Source organism: Panthera uncia, assembly GCF_023721935.1.
Source record: "Panthera uncia isolate 11264 chromosome D3 unlocalized genomic scaffold, Puncia_PCG_1.0 HiC_scaffold_8, whole genome shotgun sequence".
Lineage (NCBI taxonomy): Eukaryota > Metazoa > Chordata > Mammalia > Carnivora > Felidae > Panthera > Panthera uncia.
The window spans coordinates 14,762,740-14,779,523 of NW_026057586.1; positions in this window are offsets into that span (position 1 = coordinate 14,762,740).

Sequence of the window (16,784 nt, forward strand, 5' to 3'; positions counted from 1 at the left end):
CTTTCTCCATTTCTTTTGCCTTTGTTCTCCACATCTATTAGTATCAATGTATTTAAGTTTACCCAAAGATATTAGTTGCTAGGGCTGATGTAACGCCGTCGCTAGGCTGATGTGTGGTTTGAACAAGTGAACTCATTATCTCACGGTTCTGGGTCCATAATTCTAAGATCAACGTGCTGACAGGGTTGACGTCTTCTGAGGCCTCTCCCAGGGGCTTGTGGTGGTCTTCTCCCTGAGACTTCTTGGTCTTCTCTCTGTGTTTGGGTCCTAATTTTTCTTCCCTTCAGGGCACCAGTCATAGCGGATTAGGTTCCATCCTGCTGGCCTTATTTTTACCTAATTACCACTTTAAAGACTTCATCTCCAGTCAACAGCTGAGGTGCCAGGGGTTAGGACTTAAACATATGAATTTTGGAAGGACACAATTCAGCCCAGGCTAGAAGTTTACCAGGAGTGTAAACTTTTAGATTGTTGAAATCATGAAAATGCAAACCATGTGGGATTTGGGGGATGGATTTGGTATGTATGTATGTGTGTGTGTGTGTGTGTGTGTGTGTATGTATATATATATATATATATATATATATATATATATATATTTCAGAATTATTTCTGTCCTCAACGCACATCTTCATCAACTCCTGCAAAGGCACAGCATGGGCTGAGCAGAGCATCAAACTCATAGGGCGCTGTTGGGAGGCAGGCATTAGGGGACAGCGTAATGAGTGAGTGTTGATGGGAAAGTCTTGAGTCAATCAACTTTGGTATAAGCTCCAGACCCAGGTGAGCAGTGGAGATGTTCTCCACACGCCTTCCTTTCCTGTAAACTTTCGTTATAGTCTCTTCCGGTCTTGGACTGTAGAAATGTCCATCACAGCTCCGAGACATTAATGGGATATTTGGAACATTAACAGAATAGAACATCAGAACATTTACATTTTGGAAAATGTAAACTTTGGAAAGCATCCATAGTGTATAATTTTGTAAAGTTCAAGTTTTGTAGGTTCAAAGAGAATGCAGCCAAAAAACCTCAACCATTTTATTATAATAATAAGTCAAAAGTTATGTACAGTAAATGGTCAGGCCTCAGTTTTTGCTCTGTGACCCTGGAAACAATGCTATAAAGCAGATTATTGCAGAAGGAAGGGTCAGTCTTAAATGATTTGGAGGTTACATCCTTATTCCAAAGAAATTATGGACCAGACTAATACATGTAAAGCCACAACATCCATAAACCTTTACTATAATCATATAAGTAGTAAAATTATACTTGATGTCATAAAATAGACATAACTGTACTCTGTATATTGAGTATAAAATAGGCACAAATGTGTTATAGAATATATGTATGTTTTATTAAAAATATAACTTTAGAGGCACCCGGGTGGCTCAGTCGGTGGGCGACTGACTTTGGCTCTGATCATGATCTCACAATTCATGAGTTCGAGCCCTGTATCAGACTTTGTGCTGACAGATCACTGCCCTCTTTGGGTCCTCTGTCCTCTTCTCTCTCTGCCTCTCTCCTGCTCGTGCGCTCTCTCTCTCTCTCTCTCTCTCTCAAAAAAAAAAAAAATTAAAAAAATATATAACTTTACCATATCATAAATTTGACTCATTTCTGATGTGCTAACTGTACTAAACATAAGTAACATTAAATTTTTATCTTATAATTCTGGGGTGACTTTGATTTGTGCTTTGGATAACTCATTTCTCAAAATCTCTCAATAACACTGTTCAAGGCAGGTGGGACTGTCATTTACCCCCCCCCCCCCCCCCCGAGATATCTCTTTGCAGGTAACTATGGACGTCTTATTCCCAGCATTGCTCTCAAACTCGACTCTTTTCACTTGGAGCATCTTTCTGTATGTAGAGATAGACTCTGTGAATTTTGATTTTGAGATCAGCTATCTGTGGAGTCCGTTCCTGTTGTCCCTCTTTGTTGCCTCTCAGTCTGACTTCCAACATCAACTGCCATCCAAGTGTGTTGTTTTTTTTTTTTTTTTTTTGAAGGTCCCAAACCATACCTACTTCCTATTTCTGGAGCCTCCTTTCACTGTGTGTCTTGTGGGGTCAGGGACGAGGTGCAGAAGGTCCTTCTCCTGCCACAGAGACTGAGGCTGGGCGAGTTCTCTCCCTGCCCTTTGACAGCCAGCCTGAGGGACAGGACTCAGCGTTGGGGTCTTGGTCCCACTCTGCTTAACTGCTGGATGTGGGTGGCCTCACATGGAAAGAGGCACATCCTGTTTTTCCTTGGGAGTCCTGCACCTAGCACGGAGTATCTGCTTACATCTTTTGTGGAATGAATGGATTCTTCCTTCCACCGTCTACGACCAGGAAATCAATGTCCTTAGTTATCAAATCTGGAGAGGTTTGGGAATAATGAGGTCTAACCAAGGCATTCACAGATTTCAATTCAGTGACACTTCTATTTATTAGGTTGTTTCAGAGTTGGGTCTTTGGCTCTATCACACTTGCAAAATTCATCAGAGTTGGAATTATACAGAACAAGATACATTTATTAATTTACAACATGCCTTTAGTACAGCTGTCTGCAAATGGCATTCCCTTCTTGGGCTTTTCCCAGGTAGCTAAATTCAGATCAGAACACCACTGGGTGAATATATAATTAGACTCCAAAGGGAGCTGTGGGTCCCTAAGGGATATTTGTAACAAGCTATGGTAGCTTAACAGAAATACCTTTATTCTCTCTGGGGAGAAAGAATATTTCTGCAGTGTGAGAGAAGATAGTGCACAGCTGAAGCTTGATTTGGGGCTTACAGTTTTTGTGTTTTAACTGTTTAATTTTGATGATGTCCTGCCCTCCCTGATTTCAGAAAGCCTATACTGCTCTATCAGATAATGGTTATTTTTACCCTGGCATGAATTCAAATCTACACATTATCTTTCTATGGGATGTCACATTTTGAAGCTCACCTAAAAATATGGACCCCAAAGTGTTGCTTCCTATGGAAGGAAACCCAAGGGTCGATGACCATGGGGGGCGGGGGCAGTGTTTCTTGGTCAGAGGGCAATTCATAAGTGTCACCGACACCATTTCATGTGAGCACATTCCTACCCTGTGTCTAAATGAGTCTGTTTCTGCTTTAAAGATCCAGGACTGTCTGTGTGGAGTTATGTAACTGTTGGGTGCGGTTTCCCGAAGAAACACTGACATTTTTCCCAGCTATGTTTTTCTAAACTCAATGAGGACAGTCACTCATATTTGTCTCTTGATTCTTCAACTTCCTAAATGTTTCCACACCAGGGGTCTTTCCTCTCCCTGGAAAACTCTTCCCCCAGGTACCCATATGGGTCTCTCACTTCCTTCAAATCTGTGCTCAGTGTCTCCTCAGAGAGACTTTCTCTCAGCATCAATTTAAAATGGCAGCCTGTCATTCTACTTACCCTGTTTTCCTTTATTTATAACATTTATTATGACCTGCCAGTACATTATACATTTAGCCACTTATTATCTATGTCTCTTGTATATTAGCTTCTCAAGGGCAGGGGCTTTTGGTTTACCTCTGACTCTTAGCCTGGCACCTAGTAAGCTCTTCCTAAACATTTGTTAAACAAGTGGATGAATTAATGAATGTATTAACCCCAGGTTTGGAGGTTACTTCTCCAGCATTATTCTGGCAGCTGGGCCCATTCTTTTCTTTGTTTTTCACTTCCTCCTTCATTTTTTTTTTCCTAATATAAGCTTTTCCTGGGTCATGGCAACCATTGGGTGGAAAAGGTTCTTTCTAGAATGATTTTCTATGGAACAATAGTATTCTTCATGAATTCTCAATGTCTTCCTTCCCAGATTGTGATCATTTCTTCTAGTGGGTTCTCTGTATTTTTAGGGTCTGCAGCTCTCAGTGTGTTGGTTACACCATCACTCTTCCTATCTGCCTTGAAGGATGACAATAGTGAATGGATTGAGTTCGTGGAGATGGCAGTTATCGGCTCTTATTCTTTTGTAGCCCCAGTGTCCAGCACAATGAAGGCATTTAGTTAAGTATCTCTCGAACGAGTGGATGTGAATGAATGATAGGACCCTGGATTAGAAGACATCTAGACCCGGCACTTTAGGGGTAGAATGCATGGAAAAGCCCAATGCCTAGCAAACTAGTTTTTAAAACATTATAGATAAGAGTCATTTTCTTTCCTTAATTCAAGATCCTTTTTCTACTGCCCTTATTTAGACAGAAAGGGAAATGAGAACAAATGTACCAAATCATTGTTTTATATCTGATCATTAATTATCATTTATCCAACATATAAGCGTGGTAGTTTACTTTCAGAATTACTGTCATTATAGCAAATCTGGAAATGTATATATAATAATTTCACTTTCTCCCCAAGTTTATTAATTTTAAAATAACTGATGCACATTTATATGTTAATTTTTTTTTTTTTTTTTTAAGATATTCAGTGGAACATTAACTCTCTCTCACCCTGTGTTCTAGTTCCTGGGTTATAATCCCTAGATAGAGCCACAATTTCCGGTTTCTTAGGTAGGCTCCTACTTGATCTCTACACAAACATATATTTAGCTTTTAATAAAAGAAAATGTAAGGGGCACTTGGGTGGCTCAGTCAGTTGAGCATCTGATTCTTGATTTCAGCTCAAGTCATGATCCCAGAGTCATGGGATCAAGCCCCATGTCCAGCTCGGAGCTGAGTGTGGAGCCTGCTTGGGGTTTTCTCTCTCCTTCTACCTCTCTCCCTCTCCCCACCCCATCTCTAAAATAAAAGAAGAAAATATAAATGGTAGCATACAATACTCATTGTCACTCGTCTTTATATTTTTACTTAACATACAATTTAGAGATTATTCCATTTTACGGCAGAGAGCTACCTCCTTTCTTTATCCTATTGTCTACATCTATGATGATTTAATCCTTGCTCCACTGATAGGACTTTGCTTCCAATTATCGCAATTACAAATAACATCATTTTATACATGAGCAAATATAACTGTCGGATAAAGTTTTAGATGGGAATGGTTGGGGTGAAGAGTGAATGTATCTGTAGTTTCTTAAATGTTTTTTTAACTTATTTATAACATTTTGTGTTTATTTGTTTGGTTTTGAGAGAGAGAGAGAGAGAGAGCACAAGCAGGGGAGGGGCAGAGAGAGACACACAGAATGTGAAACAGGCTCCAGGCTCTGAGCTGTCAGTGTGGAGCCCAGCGCAGGGCTTATTAGGAACAGTAAGATCCTGAGCTGAAATCGGATGCCCAACAGGCTGAGCCACCCAGGTGCCCCGATATTTATTTATTTATTTATTTATTTATTTATTTAAATTTTTTTTTCAACGTTTTTTATTTATTTTTGGGACAGAGAGAGACAGAGCATGAACGGGGGAGGGGCAGAGAGAGAGGGAGACACAGAATCGGAAACAGGCTCCAGGCTCCGAGCCATCAGCCCAGAAGCCTGACGCGGGGCTCGAACTCACGGACCGCGAGATCGTGACCTGGCTGAAGTCGGACGCTTAACCGACTGCGCCACCCAGGCGCCCTCAATATTTATTTATTTTTGAGAGAGAGAGAGAGAGAGCGAGCCTATGAGTGGGGGAGGGGCAAAGAGAGAGAGAATCCCAAGTAGAGCCCAACACAGGGCTCAACCCCATGGACCGTGAGATCATGACCTGAGCTAAAAATTAAGAGCCAGATGCTTAACTGACTGAGCCACACAGGAGCCTGTCTTTAAAATTTGTTGTTTAATGTTTATTTATTTTTAAGAGAGAGACAGAGCATGAGTGGGGGAGGGGCAGAGAGAGAGGGAGACACAGAATCCGAAGCAGGCTTCAGGCTCTGAGCTGACAGCACAGAGCCCAAGGCAGGACTCGAACTCACAAACTGCGAGATCGTCACCTGAGCCGAAGTCGGACGCTTAACTGACTGAGCCACCCAGGTGCCCTCAGGAGCCCCTCTTTAAAAAAAAATGTTTATTGGGGTGCCTGGGTGCTGTGTGTAAGATCATGTAAAATAGCATTACTAAAGGTCTTCACTGTTTTAATTTAGATAGCATAAAAATGAAAATAGATTCACTTGAAATCTGTATCAGCCAGGATTCTTCAGAGAAACAGTACCAATGGTATATACCAACATACACCACACACACACACACACACACACACACACACACACACACACAGAGAATTACTTTAAAAACTGGCTCCGTTGTGGGACCTAGCAAGTTTGAAATCTGTAGGGCAGCCCAGCATGCTGGAGACACAGTTTAAGTCTGGAGAGCTAACTGGCTTTACTAAACAATTCAAGAATTGGGCAGCATCCCAGGTAGCAAGAAGAGAGGAGCTCCCGAGATGGTGGAGTCTCAAGGCAGAATTCCTTCTACAGCAAACCTCGTGTTTGTTCGTAAGGCCTTCCACTGACTGGAGGACGCATGCTCCCTTCATCAGGAGTCATCCGCTTTACTCAAAGTCAACTGGTTGTACATAGTAATTACACCTACAAAATACCTTCACAGCAGCATCTAGACTAGTGTTTGCCCCAACAACTGGGTACCGTAACGTAGCCGAGTTGACACATGAAGTTAACCATCACATAATCTTTATTCTCTAGACTTACTTTCCTTAATGTTTCCAGTTTCAAATCTCCTTGAAGTGGGTGGTGATGGTGTGATTTCAGAAGCATAAACCTATGGCGAGAGTGCGGCCACTATAGAAAGCACATGAATCATTGTTTTTCCTGCCAGCCCATAACATCCATAGACATGTCTCCAGAAATAGATGCACTCAGCCCAATTTTGCTCTGTTCCTCTTATGCTGTAATTCACATGTAATCCATAGTGCTCTGCTCTGGGGAAGGAACTGGAGAGAGGCTTTCTTTAGTGTCCACAGTAACACGGAGGCAATCCATGACCCAGCAAGCGTGCCAACATCGGGACTCAGGCTCAGCAAATAAAGGGGGAAAAGTTAGGGTTTAATGATGGCTTCTACCTGAGCCAGCCTCTGGCTGATAAACCACTTTATTCAATGATGATGACCCCCTCGTCTGACAGCACCTTTCTGTATATGCAGTATGTTTTAGGCATGTGTCTTGACAAATATTCTGGAGCGAGTAACGGGGTTTTAGCTCAAGCATTCCTCAGATTATTTAAGATCTATTTTGGGTGTTAGTGTGCAGTTATTAGATTGTTTTAGAACTTTTTTATAAGCTGAGATTTTTTTTTCCCTTTATGAGAAGGGGTAATTTTAGTGTGCTGGACATTTTTGTTTTTACCCGCTGTGATGGTTTTGTTCATCTCAAAGTTTAGGAATGTTTAGGCTGTTTCTTTCTAATCCAGTGGTGACCCCCAAATCATGGAATTACTTACTCTTAGGCAAAACCAAACAAACAAAACAGTCCTCCATTAATTCTGAGGGGGAGTTTTGCGTGAAAGACTCCTAATTGGCTGTCAGTGTTTCATCCGGCCTTATCTTAAAACCTTCTTTCTAATTCTTTGAGGTCAAATAACACAGGGTGGTGGTAAGGGGTGTGTTTACATGAGGGTGTGGAGAGAGCAAAGGAACTTTGGGGAACTGCCATGTTAGTGCAATTTAGGAATTCTTGCTTGGTACAGAGCCAGCCCAAAGAGCCTCCTTTCTTCAGATATCTTAACGATTAATTGCCCAAACAAAAATAAATGAAAGGTGGCTGCTTTCCCTTTCTGATCATGTCTGAGATCTGGAAGCACCTTTCTTCTCCTGTCAGCCCCTTTCACATCACACTGGATGTCCCTGGGAAGGGAAAGCGTCCTGCTATGTCAATTCGTTACCACCTTATTTTAAGCCTAGAACAGGGGAGACCTCTCTGCCAGGGCTGCAGAAACTGTTTCCACCTCCTGATGAATCAGTTTCTTTCTTTCCTGTAGACAGTGTTCCAACAGTGCTCCCTGAGAATTTTCTAGGGATTATTGTCTACATAATGTACATTGTTGATGGGAGAGTAATTGTTTTTTGAACATCTATCTCAGCTCGTTTAAAACAGATAACACGTTGGAAGTTGGGCATGCCTGTGACCCTGTCTTCCAGGCTCCCCAGCTGTTGGCGCACTGCTTCTAGGCTACAGGTGTTGGAGACACAACCCCTGCCAGCCAGATGTAGCTGGGAAGCTGGGTGGCGCCGGCTGCGGAGAAGAAACCAGTAGAGGAGGAGAAGCGCCCTCCTGTGGCTGAAAGTAAGACTGTCCACAGAGAGGCCAGCCCAAGGTGCACAGAGGAAATGTTCTCTCTGTAAATATCCTTGCCCACAGGTATAAACCAAGCGAATCCAACCTTCCACTCTTCTGCTTTACCACCTTGACTTCACCTTTCTCAGAGGGAAGAATGACAGATGGTGGGGAAGAAAAAGAAGGGCCAAGGGTATATATTTTTTCCTGTTTTAGCTTTGGTATGCTGACCTCCTCCCCACTTCACCGTCTTCCAGCTCACTGGCTCATCCAAAGCATCACTGCCTCTCCTCCCCACCTCCGCCTTTTGACCTTCTTGTCCATTATAATTCTTACTCCATTTTTTGCCTCCCAGTGAAATAAGTGGTTCATTCGTCTGCCTTCTCCACCAGACTTTTATTTCCTAAAGAAAAGTGGGTCATATCCTGGCTATGCCTGCATCCCACCTCCCATATTCCATACAGTACGTGCTGAAAACAGGTTCTTAGCGCACTGAATGGCAAGAGGAAATTTCTTGGTCAAGCGGGAAGAGTTCTGTACGATCTGTCTGATTGCAATTTAGGATTGTCATTGTGAGCCAAAAGCAGCAGGCTGATTTTAAATGTTGGTTCTATCAACTCCTTCAGTTGACTTAGATTTAGGCTAAATGTCCTCGCCCACATGGTTTCATTTGAAACACGCATTTTGTCTTTAAGACAGCTGAGTGAATTAGATGGGATAGATGTTACTCTCCTCATTGTTTAAATAAGGAAAGTGTTCAGAAAGTGCAGGTGACATGCCCAAGGTTGCCCGGACAGTAACTCACAGCTCACACTTTGTTCTTCTTCCTGCCTTTTGGCCCAGAGCTCTGACCTTCTCAAGTCACATTTCAGGACTCATGCTATCTGAGTAAGTCGATGACCTCCATGTACTTGCCCAGAGTCTTCAGTGAGTTGGGGTAGTTGGGGACCCATCGATTTTGGTCCTGTCCCCAGCCGGCTGGTGACTCACTGAGCACATGACATCAGGCAAATCATTAACCTATGCCTACATTTCAGTTCCTTCATCCTGAAAATAAAGACGACAATAGATGCTGGTGGCTTTGAATCGTGTGAAGATTAATGAGATGATGCAGGGAAGTGCCCTGAGCTCCTGGGATGAAAGGCTAAGCAGAAGCACAAAGTCTAATTATAACTTCTTACCAGTTTCAAAGGAGCCCCTGGGAGGGCTAGTTCTTGCTTCTAAATCTGGACAGGATGCCTGTCTGGGATGCATGCTTCTCTCTCCATGGCAGTCCGGGCAGCTTTCTGCTTCCGCTTGCTTTGACAACTCTCTGCCAAGAGTAGTGCTCAGTCTACCCTCAGATCTCATCAACAATAGAAGTTAAAACCTCTAAAGCCATTGCCCCTGTCTTCCATGCTCACAGGAAGGAGCAGGGGCAAGCGATTTTGGACAGGCTTCAGATAGGGAACTTTTAATTTTCAGGAATGTGGGCGCAGTCCCTAATCTAAGGGCAAGCATGTCATATTGAGCAACAAGAATATAAGGAATCTGCTGGGACCTTCCAGGAAAGATTTTTCCTACCTGGTAAGAGGAAGGTACAGAAGAGAACCCGACCTAGCCCTGTCCTAGGCTTCTTGCCTTCGAACACAGTGTGCAGTGTGAGATTTGCTCTGTTGCTGTCTTGTGAACTTCGGATTTCGGCAACGTTGGCCCTGACACCACTGAGTCACCGAAGCAACATGGAGTTCTTGTTTGTGAGAAAAATAAATCTTGGCTTAGGCCACCGTTAATACGCTTTTCTGTTACTTGGAGACGCTCTTAACTGATCCATGGCCACGTCCACCATAGCATGGGTAAGGTCCAGGGTAGAGTTGTGGATGTTAGTGTAGAGGTTTTCAAACAATGGATTTTACACAGAAAAGCTTTGGATTTACTCATTTCTGCGTTACTTTGACTTTTTTTCTGGTCACTCCCTGCCCCCCTCCCCACTCCCCCACTACTTGTTGATCTATCCTAAATGCAAGAAAAAAGTCAGGGCTAGTGCTGGCTTCCGAGCAATAAAAAAGCAAGCTTTGTCTTTGCTCTCCCCATTTCCCAGCTTTCTCAGCCAGATATTCAGAGCCCTCAAGGTCCCTGACTCTCTATTCTCCTTCTTACCCCCACCACCATGTCTCCTGGGCCCGGCACCCCTTCCCTCACGTCAACACCCCTCTCTCATGTCCTACCTCTTCAGAGCCATAATTGGTGTTGACTTAATGTGTCACCTTCACAGGTGACACTAGCATTTTCACATAGTGTAGAAAATTCTGGGCACAGTTATGAAGGAGCCAGCTAGGATTTGGCACCTTCCCACTGCCCTTTTTCGTTCTCTTCTAGTGTCTTCTTCCTGTTCGACAGGGTGCCATTCTTAATTCTAAAGGACTCAGTTGCCTTATTTCTAAATTTCTAAATTTCTTATTTCTAAATTTCAGATCACGATATTATCATCTACTCTTTGGATCCCCTCTCTAGCTCTGTGCCTACCCAGGCACTGTCAGACCCCTTTTCTCTCTAGCTCTACAAAAATCATCATCACCTCAGTGCCCTGATCAATGCTGCCATGGGAAAAAGATGTCTTCATAAAGAGGATTTATCTCCCTCAGGTTTCTTGGATTTTTAGAGAGGATCTGGGGGTGGAGGGGAATGCTAAGAAGTTTGAGATCCTTTTGGGAACTCAAAGAGGATAGTTAGCTATTCTACCTTTGTGACCAGTCTGGTCCTAATATGGGTACAGGAACATCCACGATCTAGCTTTCAGTTGATTTTCCCTTGTTTCAGATTTACTGTGGATTAGGGCACGAAGAATTAGCTAAGGTCTTGAACATTTTTTTTAAAAAGCTCATTTATTTATTTTGGGAGAGAGAGAGAACACGAGCAGGGGAGAGGGAGAGAGAGAGAGAGAGGGAGGAAGGGAGGGAGAGAGAAAGAGAGAGAATCCCAAGCAGGCTCTGCACTGTCAGCACAGAGCCCAATACAGGGCTTGAATTCATGAACCGCAAGATCATGACCTGAGTCAAAACCAGGAGTCGGACGGGCACTTAACTGACTGAGCCACCCAGGTGCCCCAGGTTTGGAATATTTAGTAACCAGCAGTGGAAAGGAAATAAGAAGATGAACTGCTTGTCATAGAACTTTGAAAGCAAATATAGATTTCCTAACCTCCTCTAGGGAGGAGGGCCATTTTCCTGAGACCCGTAGGAAGCCAGCAGATACCTGGAGAGACTTAAGGGAATGATAAAGCAGCTGAGCTAATTAAAACATCCCCCAAATGCCACAAATTGGAAAGATTAATGGTGAAAGGGGTGCTTCAAGGATCATTTGTTTGCCTGTAAGGGATATGGTTTTGAATGATAAAGTTGACTGGAGATTCTCCCAGGCATTAAATGGTTTGGGGGGAGACCTTCGATTCGTTTTCTCTGTGTGTGAGACAGAACTCTGTGTGTTGGTGGCATTTTCACACAGTGAAACTCAGTCCTCTCAACATTGAAATGTGCTGGTTCTTAAGGTAATTAGGACTCCTTCTCAGCCAGAATGAGAAAACTGACTTTACCTTATGCCTGGAAAGAAAGTCAAGTATATATGGAAGCCAGAATATATCTTACCTGTGAGCCAGCTCGTTAAGACGAATAACAAATGAATAAACAGAAATTCTGTTGAGAGATGAGGTATGTGTACACAGTCTTTGATGACTGGCTTTATGCACATGGAATCCCATTTTTTTTTTTTCAGATTAACTTTTCCTTTTGTTTCTTAAATCTTAGGTTTCTTGTTCTGCCCTCAGTGATTAATGATGTTCTGTTACTTCAAACACCCCAAGCCTGGCTCTGGTGATTGGCTGCTCCTTTGCTTGACTTGATATAATCATTGATGAAAATGGCATTAATGGACCATGGAATAGTTGGCACTGTATATACATGGACAGATTTAGATTGGCTACCAAAGTGACCCAGTTTATTGTTTAGTCATTGGCCATGAAGTGAGCCAACACTAACAGACAGGAATTCAGTCGTATTAAATCACTGTTTAGTATGGGATGAGGGGTGCTGTAAGGGGTAATGTCCAATATTTGTTCTGTGATTTTCTAAACAAATACTTTGGAGGGCCAGGTGCTGTGCTAGGTTCTGAGAAGATCTTGGAAGAAGGAGTAAAGGATGAGCAAGACATTGCTTGATGGGGTTTATTTGGTGAAAGAGGGGTTTAGGCCTCATGCTCTATTTTACTCCACTCGGGAAGAGGCCTGGAAAGCATCAGGGTTTAAAATACAGGTTTGTGCAGGACTACTGTGTAAAGACTCATCATAAAAATGGCAAACGGGTGTCTGGGTGACTCGGTTAAGCATCCAACTTTGGCTCAGGTCATGATCTCACGGTTTGTGGGTTCGAGCCCCGTGTCGGGCTCAGTGCTGACAGCTCAGAGTCTGGAGCCAGCTTCAGGTTCTGTGTCTCCCTCTCTCTCTGCCTCTCCTCCTGCTTGTGCTCTCTCTCTAAAAAACAAACAAACATTAAAAAAATTTTCTTTAAATGCCAAACAGACTGAGGAATGGTAGGAAGTACAGTCAAGGTCACTGTATTATTTTCTAGTGCTGCTGTGACCAATTGCCTATTACTGGATGGCAGAAGACATCAGGAATTTATTCTTTGATAGCTCTCGATGCCAAGAAGTCCAAAAATCAAGGTATCGGCAGGATTGGTAACTTACTGGGGGTTCAGAGGGAGTATCTGTCCATGCTTCTCTCCTAGCATCCGGTGGTTGCCTGCAAACTTGGGCTTATAGCTGCGTCTCTCTAATCTGTGTCCACTGTCACATGGCCACACTGCCTCTGTGCTTGTCCATCTCGGGATGCAGTGCTATCTATGTCTTTAAACATTTATTTATTTATTTTGAGAGAGAGAGAACACACACACACACACACACACACACACACACACGTGCGCATGCAAGCAGGGGAGGGGCAGAGAGAGAGAGGGAGAGAGAGAATCCCAAGCAGGCTCCATGCTGTCAGCACAAATCCCAATGCGGGGGCTTGAAGTCATGAACTTTGAGATCATGACCTGAGCTGAAATCAGGAGTTGGGCACTCAGCTGACCGAGCCACCCAGGCACCCCTAGTTTCTCTCTCTTTTTTAATGTTTATTTTTTGAGAGAGAGAGAGAGAGAGAGAGAGAGAGAATATGAGTGGGAGAGGGGCAGAGGAAGAGGGAGACACAGTATCTGAAGCAGGCTCCAGGCTCTGAGCTGTCAGCACAGAGCCCGAGGTGGGGCTCAAACTCAGGAATTGTGAGATCACGACCTGAGCCAAAGTCAGAGGCTTAACCGAGTGAGCCACCCAGGCACCCTGCCCTAGTTTCTCTTCTTAGAGAAGTTAACAATTTTTGTTGTATTAGTCAGGATAGGCTAAGTTATACTGCACTGATAAGTAACTCCCAAATCTCAGTTGCTTAATACTACAAAAGTTGATGTGTCTGTCATAGGACAGCTCTCATTTCTATCTCAGGCTACAAGCCAGCAGGGGGACCCTACTTAACACAGCCACTCAGAGACCTAAGCAGACAGAGGCTCCACCTTAGAGTAGACTTTAAACATCACTGTAGCTGGGTCAGGGAATGTGGCAATTCCTACATTGACTGGTAAGGCTCCTGCCCATGTTTCATTAACTCAGTGCAGTCACACGGCCAGGTCTGACCACAGAAGGTAGGGAAGCGCAGACCTACTGTGTGCTCGTAAGGAGGAGAAGTGGAATATTTGTGAACAGCCCTAATGTCCACCACATTGAGATGCAGCTTTCTTTCAGCAGTGACTACACATTGACGTCACCATGCTTATTACTTTGGAGAGGCAGAATATACTCCCCTGTGGTGTGGCACTTGGATGAAACCACTAATATGATGCTGAGCAAACTCTTAGAACACGGCCATGGGTAATAATGCCATTTATAAGCAAAGACTTAAAAACAGAAGGACAAAGGATATAGGGTCATCCCATGAATAGTCTTATGATTAGTATTCAATAATTTAGGCTCCCAAGTGTGCTAGTTAATATAGGAGATATAAAAATAACCTACTGACGTAAGCTTGCAATTTATCTCATCCATCCATTTGGGCCTTGTTAGAAAACTTGGCCAAGGACAGTCAAGTAATACAATTAATGTGACCCTCATTTAGATGGTCACGTTTCTCCTGTGTTGGTGTTTTTGAGCCTAGTCTATGTTTGGTGAGCGGGAGCCCATTGAGACTTCTCCTGTGCTGTGAGTTCCTATTTCTGCAAACTGAAATTTCTTTTTGTATGTGTTTTTTTCTCTTTGAGATAAAATGGGAGAGTCCCATCATTTTCTTTTCCTTCACAAGAAAGTGTTTAGACAGGAGGGCAACAGACCAATTAAAGGGGCGCTAAAGGGTGATCTCTTTTTTAAAAATGTTTTTAGTTTTTGAGAGAGAAAGAGAGTACGTGGGGGGGGGCAGAGGGGGGGGGGCAGAGCATCCAAAGTGGGCTCTGTACTGATAGGCTGACTGACAGCAGTGAGCCTGACATGGGGCTTGAACTCACGAACCACAAGATCATGACCTGAGCCGAAGTCGGACGCTCAACCGACTGAGCCACCCAGGCACGGCGGAAGGGTGCTCCCTAATCAAGGTCTGTTTTAATTGAGCCTCATGTTTACCAGTGAACTCTAACAGTGAGGATGACATGGAAATGGAATGAGGAGAAATAAGCACTCAGCTTCCATTTCGAGAAAAAAACTCTTTTTTCCCCCCAAATAAAGGGATTGTACTAGAGCGATTTCTGCTTGTGCTGGTGTATGTCTGCAACAAATAACAGCTTTGAATAATGAACGGTCTCCACGGTGGGAAACTGCCACAGAGAGGCCCTCGATAATGGTGTACTTAATAATTAGAAATATGAGCAGGAATTGACCTTCCAAGTTGGATGTATTATTATTCACTTTACCTGTTCGCTGTCACAGTGGGTGCCGTCACTGAGACTATGACTAAAAACCCTGCTAATGACTTCTCTGCCAAGTCCCATAAATAATCTGTTTCCCCAATGTGCCTGAGGTGTACATGGCATATGCTTAGATCCATGTGGAGTCTGGATGGGGTAAGTGGCTTTGAGTTTATAGAGGATTTGTACCCAGTTTGTAGGTACGGGACACGCTGTAGATATGGCGGCATGCCAGCGTCCTCCGGAAATAGCCTCCCACTCCTTTGAGAGGAGATTAACCTGGGTCCTTGATAATGAAGTCCTAGCCAATGACATCTATTTTTAAAAAACTCTTACATCTGTAGTGAAATCACGCTTTCAGGAAAGAACCCAAGACTGGAACTTCGAAAGCAGGATTGCTCAGTATTTCTCAGATGACTCACGTCAGCTGTCCTCACCTGGCTTCACCGTTCACTGTGAAGGCCAGCCTCCAACCCTCCAGGGCTCAAGGTGTACAAGGGGTGTCGGTAACCAATGGTAAAGAATGCGTGCAGAGCCTATTACGCGTTGCAATTCCCAGAGGGGCCAATGGCCTCAGCATCCAAGGTAAATGTGCCATACACGGCTCCATCTCCTTTTCTGATTCTGGGTCTGTACTTTGCATATATTTCAAGGTGTGTGAAATACTTGGCGTGAAAACACCTGGCACAGTACCTGCATTCAGTAGCTGCTCGATCGCCAGCTGTTTCCTGCTCCCTTCTCTTTCCTAAAGTCTGCAGCTCATCAGCAGTGATGTCGGGCAGCCCGGAGCATGCCGATGAGGGCCTCTGTCCCCTCTTGTGCCGTGAATATTCATCCTCAGGTAGCGGCCCTCATTTGAGAATCTCATCTTGCACTGACCATTATGTAGTCCAACAGTCAGAGTCCCAAGAAGTCATCGGCAAACAATGAGGTTTGAGGTTGACGCGGCTAATCGTGGAGGTAAACACCAGGCTGGACAGCCAGTGTCCCTCAGGAGGCTAGTGAAGAATAGCAATTAGGGTGGCTGTCACTACATATGGGCCTGGCAGGGGAACACAGAGGACCGCAGCAGGGGCCTGGGGCGGCCAGGGTGCGGCGTGAGGCACAGACGGAAACCACGCGGCCCGCTCTTTGAAGGTGAATTTTTCCGCTTCGCGGTACAGCTCTTCCCCTACGTGGCACATATGCTCCGTGTGACAGCGCAGTGGGGGACGCCACTCAGACCATCGTCCTTTTACTGTGGTGCCTGAGGACCGGCGGGCACTTAGTGCTGTTTTCGGCCAGCAGCATGCCTCTCTCCGTTGTGTGCAACCTCTCTGCACCGCCCACGTCGGTGGGGTCACACGAATGCAAGTGTCTCTTCCGAGCCATCTGGTGATTCATTCTTCCCTACCCCCCGCCTGGAACCGTGAGAGCTGCTCACGCGCTGCCAAGTCAGCTGACGAGGGCCGCTGCTGCCCGCGGCCTGCCAGACAACGGGGCACCCTCACAGGCCTTCGCCATACACTCGAAACACGTGCAACGGCTGGGTGGAAATCACAAACATCCCACAAAGCAAACACGCAAATTAGTTAATTAATACAGAAGCTGGCGTGTGTGTGTGTGTGTGTGTGTGTGTATGTGTTGTAGATCCAGCCAAAATGACAGGATCCCGTAAAGGATGCA